The 17,217-nt window shown below is 41.8% G+C and overlaps 1 protein-coding gene across 8 annotated transcripts in view; it reads right to left on the bottom strand.

Moving 5' to 3' along the window:
- Positions 1 to 17,217, bottom strand: part of SGCD (sarcoglycan delta) — a 495,352-nt gene that overhangs the window by 288,259 nt on the left and 189,876 nt on the right. The window lies entirely within an intron of this gene.

Genomic DNA, 17,217 nt, shown 5'->3' with positions numbered 1-17,217 from the left:
TTGAGCTACAAGAGCTCTTAGTCACAGGTGAGTGGTTTTAGGGAGAGTGGTTTCCTCTTTAATTATAATTTAAAGGGACATCACCTGCACACCGTGGAGGCAACAATTTTATAGGCTGAATAAATATTAATGCCAAAAAATATACAATCCCTGGGCGCTTGTGAGATAATGTTGCTGACAGATTGAACATAAGTAATAATCATTTATTAATTACAAAAATGGTGAGTTGCAACTCAAATGCCATTACAGTAAACAATGTGGAAATTTATATCCATATTAGATGACAAAGTATTAACATACATAAGCAGATAAGAGTAAAGGTGAAATGGCCACAAATGCAAATTATGTGGAATGAAAAACCACAGTGATACCACAATGATGCCGCTTGTATAGTAGCAGTCCGGACCAACAGTTGGTCAATAAACTGTGATCCTTGTAGATGTCAGTATTGGGAAATTGTCCACAGAATAGAAAGTCCCATAGGAAATAACAACCAAATTACAACCAAATGTCAGTCTTGTATGGCTATCAATGCCAGTCCTAGTACAAGTGCTGGATGTAGGATTCAGTCCTGGATGACGCTTGGGCAGGTGGATCCCACGGGCAACAACCAGATAAAAGGGTGGTAAACGGACTTACCCTTTGTTCTTACAGGGCTACAGCTTAGCTGCGGTATATCCTCCGTGTACCTGGTTCCCTTCTGCACGCCTCTGGCTGGTTACCGTGGGGACGCTTAGCGTCCTACTGCCAAATGGGTGTCCCGACTCTTCCGGGATGTGTTGCGCATGCGACGGTTTGGGTAGAACTGATATAGCGATAATGAATTGTTGTAACAGATTCTGGATACTATATTACTAATCTTGATTAGCACTGGCTTACCTGAGGTGCGGAGTCTAACGATCTCCCCGGTGTTCACCAAGAACCGCCACAAGGCGGAGTGGGCTTCGCTGCCAGGAGTCGCAGGTCGCGGTCCCCAGGTTCGCCTCAAGATGTAGTACAGCGGAGTGAAGCGGTGGTAGCGGAGTCAACAAGCCGGTTCGGTACACAGGAATGGAGTCAGGCAGAATCAGAAGGCAACTCGGAGTCAACAAGCCAGGTTCGGTACACGGGTCACAAGAATAGGAGAATGGTCAGCAAGCCGGGTCGGTACACAGGGATAGGAGAGCCAGGGAAGTCAAACAGGCAGAGATCAGCACACAGGAGATACTGGAAACTGGAAGGCACTGCAATCCACGAAGAGCAGGAGCCAGGAACAGGTAAGTGATGCTCTGACACTCAGCGAGTGTCAGAGTGAGGTTTTTATACTGAAGGGGATTCAAAATCCCCGCCTCTAGGGTTGTGGTCATGTGACCGCCTCCGGGTGCGGTCACATGGTCCTGAATGCGGAAGTGCGGCTGGACGGAGCGGCGGGGATCAGGTAAGTCGGTGACAATTGTATCCACAGGGGTGGTGTGTTGTTCGGGAATCGTCTGGTAAGTGATGGGTGTATCAAACCAACGCGTTTCACCCTGTTGGCTTCCTCAGGGATTATAGTAAGAGTGAAGAAAGTCCTGGGGTTTTAAATAGACCTCACTTCCGGTGGGTTGTCACTTATTGGTTGTGCATCTTCGTCCTGCCATAGGTTGGTTGTTGTGATGGACGGATATCTCATCCAATGGGAAAGCTCAGATTCATTATTCTTTTTGACTGCAGTTTATGCCGCTTGGTGAATAAATATATACAGTGCCCTATTCCAAAACAAACTGTTTTCACATAAAATGTACTGTAATAAGTTAGATTAAATGCACAGTTGAGCAAAATGTCATTTAAAATATGAGGCTGGTACTTGATAATGGTGGATCTTGCACCATAGTACTCCATTGCTGATTAATGGTCATACTGACAGCTGGATAGTTCATATAGTGAAAATATGCTCTCCTTATGGGGCCAGCGATTTAACAGTGTTCAACAATGGTGGATCTCACTCAAAACGTTAATCTGGAAAGCTAAAGAAAATATTAATTAATATATTAATATATTATATTAATATTAAATATTAATGAAAAAGCAACCTGTTCTCTAGGAAGAAGTGGCATGACAGAGGCATGAGGTCTCTTATGCCTTAGTGATGTCACTAGCTCCTAGTGAATTTATAGGCTGCATTGGTTCGGTCTACAGGACGGCTGTCTGCGCTATGTACTCCTTCATTTCTCTTACAGCCTGGACAAAGGATGGGTAGTGGGGTAGGAGGTTATGATGGTGGTGGCTTCCAAGTGTTGGGCCTCCCACAGTCCCTTTAATGACGAGCTCACAAGTGGCAGATGTTCTCCATGTTAAGGACATACCTCTCAACTTGCAGGAAAAAGTTGTCTTCGTAAATCGGGACATTTTGGAGGTATGCATTCTATTGGGACCTGACACTTGTGCACACTGACACTTGACGTGACAGCCAAATGAAAATGTTGAGCGCCATCGTCCTACAACACACAACAGTGCCCAGACAGCTGCATACAACTACTACAGCGAGTCCATCTCACAGTAACTGCTCAGGTGCACTGTCTGACTTCTAAGTGACCTTTCCTTGTACCAGCTTCCAGCCTGGCTTTCTTGGCTGTCACAACAACTTTAGTCCCTACTCAATTAAAGGTCGATTATCTGTCATAGTTTTCTACCGCACATGTAATTGCATCTATGCTTTTATTTCTTAAGTAGAGTATTGGCCCCAGACTCAGGCTGTCTCCAGGTATTAGGATCAGGACTTAGAACTATCATATTGTGTTTTATCATTATCTGGGAGCAGCCGACTGTGATAACGTTTTATTCTGGATGGTCAACGGAGCAATTTTTAGCATTAGAGGAGTTGATTTGTGCGCTTCAAGAAAGTGACACGCTCCAGGTCTCAGTACGGCGCTTCATAAAAGTAACTAATTTTCAACTGGCCAGGGTCAGAGAGACGAGGGGGGGAAACAGGAATGTGTTTTTTTGGTTAAGCAGGTAAGCAGTCATGTGTGCAATGTGAGATTACTCTGCCTTTTCTCTCCTGCACTGGATGTGAACATTTTATTCCAGAATGTTAATATGTAGATGCAAATGCTTTAGCTATACTGAGATTTATGCTGTTTATTTATGAATACTTAGTAAACGTAATTTACGGCAAAAAGTGAAAATAAACATATGAAAGCGCTCACTAAACTTTTCGGACCTGTTTCATTAAGGATAGCAAAGCAACAACAAAAAAAAGGAGTGAATTTGCTCCAGGAGAACCCATGTTACAATGCAAGGGGTGCAAATTAGTTTAATATTTTGCAGGTAAGGAAAATACAGGCTGCTTTATCATGTAACACACAAATACTTGACAATTGAGATCATTGCTCCTCCTGTTCCTCTCCTACCTCCTCACAAAGGAGGGAGAGGTTTAATGGAGAATGGCACAGACCATGCTCAGGAGCAGATTGTGATGGTTTACAGGGGGTCTATGGGCCTCATTTAAAGTAAATACCACTAAAAGGTGCAATTTATGGAAAAACTATGATGCACTGCAGGTAGGAACATTTATAAAGAGGGAGGTGGGCAAGTTTACATCTCAGTGTAAAATGAAAGCTGCCCAGTATTTGTGAAATATTTCCCCTGCGTTCAAAGAGAATTGCATTAGTAATCCTTGTAACTCCAGGTGCAAGACTGCACGCATTAGCTGGGGTGGCTCTTAACTTTAAATGAGGTTCTACAGCAGATATGCAAAATGGACAGAGCTGTAAAGACACCAGGGTTAGTATAGGAATCAAATAATGTAGAGACATTTTTGTTTTGTGTATATCATTTGTAGTTATTAAAGGAGAGTTCCAGTCCTTTATAATTTTTTACCTAAGCCCTTTCTCTCGTGGGAGAAATCCCCTTTGCTCCAGATTCACACTCCAGTTTTCCCATCATAAAAGCATAACTTCCAACATCTATAGAGGCAAAATTGGGACAAAATAAGCCTCGCCCCTGATCCACCCAAACTCCGCCCTAAGACACCCACTTCCAAACAATCACGCCCACCTTTTGTCAAAGCTCCACCCACTTCAGGTCTGCAAAACGGGACTATCCAGCTGAAATCAAGACAGTTTGGAGGTTTGATAAAAGGGTTAAAGACTACTAGAAGAGGGGCAGTAAGGCCTAAATGATATTCATGTTAAGAATGTATGTCATACTTGCCAACTCTCCCGGAATGTCCGGGAGACTCCTGAAATTCGGGTAGGTCTCCCAGACTCCCGGGAGAGCAGGCAAGTATCCCGCATACTGCTATTTGATGGCCAAAATGATGCGATTCGCGTTGAATTGCGTCATTTTGGCTCCGCCACACACGACAAAATTACATTTTTGACGCCGGGGTGGGGCCAAAATAACGCGATTGACCAAGCCCGTCCCCTCCCGCTCCCTGCCCGGGATCTCCCGGAATTCAATGTTAAAAGGTTGGCAAGTATCATGTATGTGAACAGATCACATTGAAATTGTTCATCATCATCACCATTTCATCATCACCATTTATTTATATAGCGCCACTAATTCCGCGGCGCTGTAGAGAGAACTCACTCACATCAGTCCCTGCCCCAATTGTTATTTTATATCAATATACATATGCACACGTTCTCTCATATGGGGTGAACATCTTTCTTAATTCTTCCAAAAGCTTCTGAATTGAGGGCACTTAAGCTACAAATCAATTCCGCGGGCCATCTTAATGCGCTGGGTTGACTCTTTGCATGCTTTATATTTGAGTAAAGGAGATTTTTCCATAACCACAGACAGGGGCAGCCTGGGCTGGGACGTAGGGGGGCATCTGCCCCCCTGACCGGTCCCATAGGGGGCTACCTTGGGCTGGGTCACTGGGCCATCTGCATTTTTTTTTCTTTAAAATGTTCCCAATAGGCTGCCGAGTTGAATCGGGCTAAAAATTGCCAGCCCTCCCCTGAGCACAGATCGCATCAGAGGCAATGAATTAAATATGCAAAGAACTGTAAAAGGCAACTTTTACCATCATTAGCTGGAAAGGAGTAATACATGAGAGAGACAGATAAACTCTCCACCACTTGTTGTCATTTATATTTGCAAATACTCAGATAGCGCTCTTGAAGTATAATGACAGTCCGGGAACTCTGGCATAACGGCTCGTTTGCAATATCGACATAAGTTCTTTCCAGTAAATTTTGGTGACTAGAAGCTACATAAAATCATCTCATCAATCCAACATACGCACAAAACGGTATAGCATATATATTTACATATATATTTATGTTCTACAATATAAAGCAAACATTGATCAAAAGAGTTCACAATCTAGCAATGTAAATATGTAAAGCTACTATCATGGAATCATGGTATTGATAGTTTAAGCATGAGAAGGGCCATGGTCAAGCTACACAGAGGGTGTGGTCATATCATGTTGGGGCATGCCGTGCCCCCCTAGGGGCGTGTCCAGCTTCTCTGAAGCACTGAGCCACCCCCTTCCCTGCCATATAAACAGAAGGCATGGCACTGAAGGGGAATCCGTCAGGGGAACATACCTCTCGTCCTTATTCGTGGGTCTACGGGGCAGCTGGGACATTTGGGAGGTATGCTCATACTACCACCTTGAAAACACATCTCATTAACCTGGAACGGTATTGGTATCTTATTAGGGTGGTGTTACACAGCCGCAACTCAACACTGTGGCTTTCCAGGTAGAACAGCACAGAGTTCATAAGCACTAAATCGCTTTTCTACCCACTAAAGTGTTAACGTTCCAGCCATGTCACATGACAGCACTTTGGGACACATTCCTCAATGAGTCCTGAAAAGAAGTAGTAAAATTATAGCAGCTGAGCGATACCCGACTGCCTGGCCGTTGCTGTTCTGGGGCGGTAAGTGTTAACTTACAGCCTCGGCGGGCTTGTCCTTGCAGATGTGCACATGATTGAGCCAGCTTGCCACCAATGTGGGAATTTTTTTTTTTTAAATAGATTCCATTTATTAAAAATATGTAAAAACCCGTATACATTAAAAATGCTCTGCTCGAATAATAAAGCATTTTTTTTTCATTATTTTAATCTGTTATCAGGATCCTGCAGAATGTGGAAAAAAATGCAGCATGCAAAATCATTTATCTGACATAACTCTAATGCCTGACAGTAAATTAGCCTGCAGTAATTGTTACGTAAAAACCCAATATTGACGTGAAACTGCACAAGATGTTGACTGTGTTGCTCAATTTGTGAAATATGGTTATGAAACAGGTCTCCCGACCCCTGCATGACATAATTTTGACAGCAGTATGTACATTTGCATATAACATCAAAAAGGGACAAGACCAGTGATTTAACATCCATTTCCTCATAATCTGTATGCTAACAAAATGCTCAGAATTGTGAGCTATAAACATCATCATCATCATTTATTTATATAGCGCCAACATATTCCGTAGCGCTTTAACATACCTCCCAACTGTCCCGATTTCAGCGGGACAGTCCTGATTTTAGGGCTCTGTCCCACCCAGGGACATGTTTGTCCCGCGGGTTGGAATGTTGGGGAAAGGGAGGTATGTAATGGGCGGCCTAGAGCTTTACAGCGCTAGGGAAGCCTCTGGGTACATGGCCACGCCCTGGTGATGTGGCCACGCCCATGTCCCGTTGACGGTTATAGACATGTTGGGAGGTATGTATAAATAAGTTTTCGGCTTACGATAGTGAGAAGACCCCGAACTTAAGCTTTCAGATGGAGATAGTAATAAGAGAACAGTACTGCTACTGTCCTTCTTAAATAGGCTTTCCCATGGGGAAGCCATCGACAGGGGCGAGCTGGCCCAGGGGGCAGGGGTGCATTGGTCCGGCCGGCTGCCCCTGGGTTGGAAAATCACCTGATTTTGACCCGCGGCCGCATCACATGACACGCGATGCGGCTGCATCATTGGACACGGCCGCATCGCGTGTCATGTGATGCGGCCGCCTGTGCGCCCCCCGGGATGAAATATGCCAGCCCGCGTCTGGCCATTGACCACGAGCTCTGACGAAAGCTAACACCAGCCGGGAGCTTTGGCAAATAGGGAGAAAGGGCTTTTCTCTGTTTAATAAATAGGCCCCATTATATATAATGTAGAGGTGTGGGGGCACTTGGGGAACAGAGATTACAGCATGGCAACCTTTGGCTCAAGCTTCAACAATATATTTTTTAAAGGAGCGACAAAAACTATGAATTGTAGAAAGGCAAAGTTTAATCAGCTCAGTGAAGCATTGAAGCGTGTAGACTGGCAATGTTTATAAAAGATTAAAGAACAAATGGGAATTTTTAAAAATAAAAATAAAATATATGTTAAATACTGTAGCTAGTACATATCATATGTTTCTAGATATAAAATACTAATAATGAGGTTAAATAAGAAAGTATTGTAAACACTAGCGCATCTAAATTGTTAAAACATGAAAGAATGAAAATTAATTATGGAAATACAAGTAATGTAGCAAAATATGTAAAAAGGAAATCAGGTTAGCAAAGGTTGAAGCTGAAATTGGATTGTCAAATCCCAAAACGTTTCTCAAGTACATAAACAGAAAAGAAAAACACAACTGAAAATATTCCTGCACTGAAAAGTAAATTAGGACAAATAATTTAAGAAGATAAAGAGAAATATGATTTTTAGTCTACGTTCACAGAGTAGTAAAAAATGCCAGGAAATAGGGTGTGTGGCAATAGCCTATGCACATCATTAAATGTTACTTGTTTTATACAGCAGGAGGTGCAGTGCCTACGCAAGATTAGTGGATGCAATACCAAAAATTTCAAAAGGAAAAAATCTGAACCTGGAAATTCTAGACCTGTGAGTCTGACGTTCGTGGATAGGTTATTTGAAGGGGTACTGAGGGATGCTCTTTTGAAATGTATTCTAGAAAATTATTTCATAAAACAGTGTTGTTTTCGTGAATGATGCATTATTACCAACAAATATCATTAGCTTTTATAAGGCGGTAACTGAATCTTGGTAATACATTTGCAATACCAAAGAGGTACATTAAGTGCACTTACTTGTAGTCCATCAGGGCACAGAGACATACACACTATGGCAGACTTATTACATAGATGAAATAGTAATAACATAAGTATACAGGCGATAATAATTATAAAATCAGTTTGGTAATGGTAAAATAACAGTCCTTATACACAATACAATACAAAATACGGGTGACTTGTTCTCAAGCCAGTTGAGTACTGTTATATATGATAGGGCTGAGGTTAGAGAAGAGGGGTGCCAGGGCACAAAAGAAATTGGGCCCCGAATATAAAGATTTTGATTTGAACTCAACATTTGAGTTAGAAATTAAATCATTCAATTATTTTAAAAAGTTGTAGGTTTTACAACACAACACAACCAGGTTAATAAACTAGGCATGGGGTGCCAATGATACTAGGAAACCAGGATAACCCCCTTCTAAGCTGGCCACAAGTGGACTAATCCTGCGATTTGGATAATTGGCGAGCAACTGGACTATATTCCCTTTTGGCCATATGTGTGGGTGGTCAAATTATAGATCCGGCTACTACACACTCGGTCTCACATGGGGACCCATAGGTTAGGTCAGGAGAGGACTGCAGACATGGGCCAACAAACGTCATCTTTTGACCACATTCACAGGCATGCTCGATAATGATGCAATTGATTTATATCTCATTACAATTGAGTTTTGCTCTTAAATTTGGATCTCACACACTATACCAGCCAATTGGGTGATACACTATATTATCGCTTGTTTGGACAACTGTAGTCTTATCCTAAATCTTATCCCACATTATTTAATCAAATTGACATATACTCAGTAAAACTGAAATCCACTCAGACACTTTTCAGAATCTAGGACTTTAAGGAAGAAATTAGGTAAATGGGACTTGATTCCAGCAAGTGGGCAACCCTCCAAAAGAGAAAACTAGTTATATGTCCTCTGATTTTTTCTAGTTATATCTCCTCTGATTTTTGAGAACCTACTTCTTTATTTAATTCCATTCACATAACACTTCCTCCAACCATCACCATTATGGTCCTTCATTTCATACCAGGGAGAGGACATGCCAACAAATTGAGAGTAGTAGGCAGAGATTTCAAAGTGCTTAGGCTGGTGGTGTTTGTTGAATGCAGCACCTGATTGGACAGTAGTCCCAGCTAATCCAATCAGGTGCTACCCTAAGGCTGGGTACACACTACAGAAATGTTCTCCTGATGTATTATCTATAACGGTTTTACCACTGACTGATAGAATAAAAAGTTCCGATCAGCATCCCGATGCATGTGTGACACTATACATGTTTTACAAGATTTACCTTCAGATCTGTGCTCTTTATCTGTCATAACAAAACTCGATGAAGATCCTGATGGTGAGCGCATACACACTGCAGAACTGGAACAACATATTTCCATCATTGAGTGAGATTTTTAGTCTGGTTTAAAAATCAAATGAAACGATACCATGTGCTTTGGAACGATAATCGTTCATCGTTGCAGTGTACACACTAATGCAATATCGGGCCGAACAGTCGTTTATCGGATGATTGTCCTGATAACTGTGTACCCAGCCTAGGTCTACACCTCCTGGCCAAGTTAAGTGAATCATGATCACAGGGTTCAGTCTTCCAGTGATGACCAATCACACCTCTACATTCAATGCCTCAGCATCTGAGCTCAGACCACGGTGGGGTAACGTGGTGGGGGTCTAACTAAAGAGGGTGGGTTTTTCAACAGTGGACAACACCTTTAAGAGCTCACAAGCCAGCCCTTGCTAGTTGTAAACCCCTATACCTGGGAGGTGAGGGCATCTGATTTTAACTGCATTTTAATGGTGTTTAAAGCATATAGGTCAGTGTAGGGCCTGCATATAATGAGGTGCCCTTGATGCTGGGATGCAGGCTTAAATGTTTTGATCAAAATATGAACTAATATCTCATGTTTTCATTTTGCTAGACACACACAAATATGCAGTGTAAAGGACAAGCGCTGACAACTGTCTTTTTGTTTTACCTTTAAGAGAAGCTTCTTTAAAAACTACAGTAATCAGCTTCAATTACCTACCTAGAATAACCTAGAGCCACTGGCAACCTTTATACTTGTCCTGTAATGGTGCAGACAAAATAATTAACCCTTCAGCTAGCCGCTAACGTCTATCATCTAAAAAGCTGCAGGCCTCTAATGTAGCAGCTGGATCTGCAAGCAAATAGAATTTCATCTGTGTTCCTGCTCCATTAGATACTTTATTATCCTGAAAGAAAATAAGCAGAACTACTAGGAAGGAGCTCATCAGCTCCCACACGCTCCTGTTTGATATACACCTCCTGTATATCTCACAGTCAGGTTCTTGTATCTGTTAAGGTATGGGGTTGTCACCAGCAGGAGCTGAAAAATGAGCACTGTGAAGTTTTATTCATAAACAGCTTGTAATGATGAGATGACTGTTTTACTGCAAAGAAAGCAAAAAAGATACAGCTTTGCTGCGGGTTTTGGTGGACCTCCCTGGGCAGGATGGGGTTAACAGAAAAGTACCCCATTGACAGCAGTATTGAGCAGACAATAAAGCAAAAGGTTTTGTCCATCTTGTTCAATCGTTAACCTCTGTTGCTTTATTGTAGAATCTGGTTAATAGCTTTCAAAACTTAAGTCCAAACTGGGAACCAAAAGATCAGTAAATCAAATGACCATAAACATAAATCTGTAATTATGGCTTAAAAACTCTGAAAGGGACTGTCAAGAGTCGACCTTGCCATGATTGGCCTTGCACAGTGAGTGACCTCTGGCCCCCCATCTGTTCAGCCATTTTTAGCGGTGGATTGCAGTGAAATGACAAAGAGATTTAAAAAGACATATCGCGTCCGAATCCAATGGGATATATGATCAAAATAAAAATATATTGCGCAAAAGAGACCGTTGTTGGGTCTAGTTTTGAAGGACAACTGAAATTGAAAATGAAACAGTTGAAGAGATTAAAGCACTTTCACTCCTGGTTTGACATATAAATTCCATTTAAAAGTAAAATTACTTCTATTTTTAAAAAGTTATGATTCTTCTCACCCAGCCTATCTCTAAGCTCCTCTGTCCGTTGTCTGGTCATGCCTATTGTGAGTCATATGGACCCTCTCACAAAGGGTGAGGAAAAGTGGCAATACTCCACTAAACATGACAAAGGCTTGTAATGAAGGCTTAGAGCCATAGTTGACCTTAATGAGAAAAGAAGCTTTGAAACTACTTAATGCAATCTCCGCATTACATTTGCGCATCATTAAGCTAGCAGAGGACCTAAGTTTATGAAGTGCATACGTACAGCAAACAGCCTTGGTGTTTTAGAAATCTTGTTGCCAGTTACATCATACATTTATCCTATTGTTGGCCACATTACACTCCAAACACCATTGCCAGCCAAATTTCCCACTGCCAGTCATATTGCAGAGACCCTATTAGCAGATATATTAGAAAGAGATCCTATTGTCAGACACATTGCACAGACACCCCACTGCCAACCACACTGCACAGTTACCCCATTGCCAGCCACACTGCACAGATGTCTCAATGCCAGTCATATTGCACTGTTACCTCATTGTCAGCCACATTGCACAGATGTCTCAGTGCCAGCCACATTGCACAATTACCCCATTGCCAGCCATATTGCACAGATGTCTCAGTGCCAGCCACATTGCACAGAGACCCCATTGCCAGCCACACTGCACAGATGTCTCAATGCCAGTCATATTGCACTGTTACCTCATTGTCAGCCACATTGCACAGTTACCCCATTGCCAGACACATTGCACAGTTACCCCATTGCCAGACACATTGCACAGTTACCCCACTGCCAGCCACATTGCACAGTCACCCCATTGCCAACCACATTGCACAGATGTCTCAGTGACAGCTACATTGCAGTTACCCCATTGCCAGCCACATTGCAGTTACCCCATTGCCAGCCACATTGCACAGATGTCTCAGTGCCAGCTACATTGCACAGTTACCCCACTGCCAAACACATTGCACAGATGTCTCAATACCAGCCATTTTGCACTGTTACCTCATTGCCAGCCACATTGCACAGATGTCTCAGTGCCAGCCACATTGCATAACTACCCTTTTGCCAGCCATATTGCATAGTTAACCATTACCAGCCACATTGCACAGTTACCCCTTTGCCAGCCACATTTAACAGTTACCACATTGCCAGCTACATTCCATAGTTACCCCATTGCCAACCACACTGCACAGATGTTTCAGTGCCAGCCACAGTACACAGTTACTCCTTTGCCAGCCATATTGCACATAAACCTCATTGCCCAGCCATATTGCATAGAGAACTCATTGTCCACTATCGGGGTTCACAAAGCAGAGACTCAGCAGGGTGAGTGGGATTTTGGATCAGGGCTGCATTATATTTACTACCTCAGTATTACATATGGCGCAGAGCCAAAAATTGTACACTATGACTCTATGTACATTAGTATGGGAGATAAATATTAGTAAAGCAGCCAACTGTGGGAAAAGAGCAATACCTTCTCATTAGGTGGGAATGTTTAAATCACCAATTGTGTTCCTGCTTCATTTTGTGATTGATGCTCTTTTATTATACTTGCCTGTTTTATTATTTGCCTGTTTTAGTTATTATACCATAAATACAATATGTCCTGGGTATTTATATGACACTTATAAACTAATTACATTATATATAATTGGCAATAAAGTGCACCAGCTGCCAACAAACAGTGGAGGCAGCCAAATTTTGGACTGAACCAATAATCATGAGCCTATCAATACTGGACAAAACGGAGAGTGCACTTTAATATGACTATATTGTTATTACTCAAAAAGATTATTAAAGTAAAACAGGTTTCTGTGTGATGCCAAATCATTATGGTTCAGCCACCACTATACATTAAGTCATTAAGTTTCAGCTCTAAAGAAGAGCAACATTTTTATAACTGTTCTGCGCAATATTTGCATTATTCCATGTTTGCCTGTGGAATTTTGCATGTTTCTTCAGCGGAATGTGGCATTAAGTGTTCCGCAATTCCCCTATCATTTATGTTCCATCCGTAATTTCTTTATCATTTTTGTTCTGCCTGAATATCTCCCTTATTACACCTCAACCATGCCACAGAGCACAATATTTAAACACTGTTCCAGCTGCACTTCTAGACAATAAAGTAGGCAAAACGTGGAATTTACAAATACAGCACGGAATGCTGTTCTACGGAATGGTGAAGCAAAAGCAAGACTTGAAGACTGTATTGTCCAAACATTGCACCTATGTGAGACGGTCTGTTCCGCCACAAAATGCAATTCATGATACTGTGCCATAACTTCAAGCATCTCTAATTAGTGTGTTCACCGCTAGTGTCTGTGGTTACCTTCCCCTGTCCTCAATCAACCACCTTACTCTTGGATCCTCTGTATCTCCAACTGGCCCAGAATCTGTAGGGACTTTCGCAAGTCTCAGACTATAAAAATTATAAGGTCCATCAGATATTGCTTTATGGGATTGTGGGCCTGCTTGGGTGAATCATGAGCTGTGCTTATTCTTCCCCACTTTTGCTTTTTAAAAGGACATATGGTTTCTCTTGTACAACAAACTCCCAACACTAGTGTCGGCTATAATTTCAGACCCTCAATTTATCTCATAGTTGCTTAGTTTGCTGCACTGCTTTGCATGATCAAACTTCCATAATTGTTCACCAGCCTAGACTGACGACTACAGTTTAGCTAGGGTAAATCCATTACGTCACTTACATCCTTAAATGTTAATGTTTTGTTTCTTGTAAAGCATTTGAACTTGTACTTGAACTACGAAAGTGTAAGTTTGTAAGGTCAAGGGCTGAAGGTCATTATCATTGACCTTGGGACATGAAACTTTATGGTAGACACCAACATTAGATTTGAATGTCTGCAGGGCAGCAACATTCTGCATAAAACTGTCAGCAACAAAAAATGAATAGTATTAAAAAGAGGTTATAAAAAACAGAATGAGACTGTTATCTCAATGTGGTGTGGAGCCTGTTGGGAATTGTGGAATTAATTTTATGACAAAATCAGAAAAAGAGCTGTGAGGTCCCACAGTTACAGGAAAATGCACCATATTTTAACATTTATTTTCCTTTAAAGGCAACATATTCAGGACACACTTTCAAATGAGAGGTGACTCTCAATGCATTTGTAATGTAGGGACTGGCCCTGCTTAACGTCTACTGCAGCTAAGTAACGTGATGCTGCCGTGGTGGTATTTTCTTTATAAACTCCAGTGATAAGTGATATTTTCATCGTCGTGATAGAGCCAAAAGATAAGGTCTAATTTATATGAAATTATATTTTGTAGCAGTGAAATTCAGACAAAATACTCCCTCTGTCTTGGCAAAACTTTTTTTTTTTTAAATCAAACATTTTTTTATTTGTTTTTTAACATAGAAAAACATAACAAACAAAAAAAGAAAGTATGGATACAATGATAAATGTTGTAGTTCCACATAAGGTTACACATGAATACTATTTAAACATCTGCTCTTAAGTCAGCTTCAGAAAAGTTATGCCAATGACATAAACCCTGAAACTCCTATAATATATGAACGATCAATACAAAAAGCACCTATCAGCTTCAGAGGTGAATTCGCAATCAACCAATCAGAAGCAGCTAGTTAGAGCTGGACACCGCCATCATCAACGGCATGTATATGCACCGGCCCTCTATCGGTTGTGTCTCCGTCTTGGTCTGCCTCGGCTGCATTCGGTGAACATGTCCTCACCGTACTCGGCAAACAGGCGTACATCCAACTCAGCAACTGGCCCTTCGGAAGCACATACATAATATACCCCTATTGTAAAACAACTATAGAAGTGAAGAGTGCAAAGGATACCCGATTCCCCTAGATGCAGTACACATACATTTCAAACATGTTCATAGTTAACAAAATGTTTAAGTAATTTGCAGGGACCCTGTTTGCTGCTGTGCAGATGCTTCTTGGACGGCCACACACTATACCATTCCAGTATACAATCTCCAACATGTCAAGTCTACTGAAACCAAATATAATACACTTTTATAAATACTCCCTTCTAATAAGTATTACCTTATAAAGCCTAGATAGTAAGAATAGCTTGCAAGCATTGCATCTAACATGCACAAAAAGAGAGATTTTTCTGTGTAGTTGGCCGATAAAATAGGGACATTTTCCATGGACATCGCTAAAGCCTAGAACTCTCCCTGGTAATTAGGGACACATGCATATTCATAGGTGCCAAAATGTCAAAGTATATTACAGGGACACTGCTGTACAGGTTGTGCATCAATGTAGATCAGTGGCAGAACTAGGGAGCTGTGGGCCCCAGTGCAGGGAAGCAGACAGGAGAGAAGCGGGGCCCACAGCTCGTTAGTTCCCCGTGCAGCGGGCCCCATTATCTCCATGGGCGCTGGTGCGCCGCACTAGCTGCAGCAATGGTAGTTCCGCCACTGATGTAGATTATGTGCATATCGTCTCTGCTGACCTTGGGTCACTACAATCCCCATCCTGGCATACTTACTAACTAAACGTGGTAATATAGCACTTTTATGCCTTTTAGATACTCCTTTTCAATAAATGTTAACGTCTAAAGCCTACATAATAGGTAGAGTTGGTAAGAATTGTGCCTAACATGCAGTATGGGGGGGTTTCAAGAGGCAACTACTCCTAGGGACAAATATTCAAAGCCTGAGACTGTGGGTCATGCTTATCATAGGGTGGAAAGCCCCATGACCGGTTATAATGGGTGTTTTTGCCAGTGATAGGGTTTCATCCTATATCAAGAGGGTATTGCCGGGTTCAGCGCTGATATTTAGACTATTTATCAAGCATTGTGGTGGTAACACTGCAATCCTTCTTCTGCTATCACCTTCTGAGTATGGCAATAACAGAGGGAAATTAATGAAAAAATGCTTTTGTAATCTAAATAATTTTCCAATAGTGAATACTTTTTAAATATATTTTAACATTTTTTAAATCTATTTTAATATATTAACTACCTATCCGTATTCACCTATCGCCTGAGACTGGCTCGGCGATACTGCTCCAAGCTATATACTCAGCAGCACCTGGTTATTATTGTATAGATAAATAGCGGCAATAAGCGATTTTTTGATTGCTGCCTCTGGAAATTAGAGACAGGTGGTGATTATGTATACTCATGGCTACCTATGTATTTAGGCTTTCCTTTACATATTTATTATGAAAGAATCGCTCAATGACCAGAACAGAGAATATCCTGGCCTTGAAAATGGCGTGACCATTGTATTTTCCAGGTTCAGTGCTTGCGGAATTCTCAAAGTTGTCCGTGGATCAATGCACCTGCCCAATCAGGTTCACTTACCAAGATAGCCCCGCCCTTTCTGAAATATTTTTGCAGCTGTAAAGGAGGAGGGTTCTAAAGTAGGGACTGTGCTATTTTACTGATTGTATAAAGGAAAACCCGATATTGGGCATTCCTTTGGAATTGCTCCATCGTATAGAAAGAGTTTATAGTTCGGCTTCATTTCCCTTTAAGTTCCCGTGGTCTGGCAGGCTTGTTCTGCTTTTAAATTCAGAAAGGATCTCATCTGTTTGATGCAGGGTCTGGCTCTGCGCTCTTTTGCTTTTTATCTCTCGTGGCCAGATGTTTGCAGAGGGAACAGATGCTTATAGGAGAATGAGTAAGGCTACATTGGCAAACCCGCATTTATCATGAATAAAACACTATTAATCTTTCCCCAGTCAGAGCGGAGGAGGAGATGCAGAAAGAGAATGTATTTGTAAACACCGTACCATTTCCTCTACACCCTAGAGCGCACGCACAATGCACCCAGCACGCTCCATACCTGCAAGGATTAAACAGAAATTACTGGGCCAAGGACACGCAGGCAAATTGCAGCTAGCTGTGAGAGAGAACATGCAAGACTGTTATGGCATTCTGCCCTTTTAATGAAAAATGCTTTTACACATGGTGACAAATTCTCCACATAACAACACTTAGAACTGCCTGGGGTGTATTAATAGACAAAGGAGGCACTTGCCTAGAGCAGCACTGTTCTGGGGGCACTATACCGATGGAGCAGAATATATTGCAGCAGATATTTGCCATCCTGTCACAGAACTCACGCGCGGGCCTGTGAGTGCCTCTATTCGCCTAATCATAAGGATTGTCCTGAATCCCAAATTATTGCAAATTGTCCCATGATCTGGTCAGGATTTGTTTATCTCTTCATGGTA

Source organism: Mixophyes fleayi, chromosome 4 (assembly GCF_038048845.1).
Source record: "Mixophyes fleayi isolate aMixFle1 chromosome 4, aMixFle1.hap1, whole genome shotgun sequence".
NCBI lineage: Eukaryota > Metazoa > Chordata > Amphibia > Anura > Limnodynastidae > Mixophyes > Mixophyes fleayi.
Note: the sequence above shows the minus strand (reverse complement) of the source record. Positions and strands in the feature narration are given on the sequence as shown.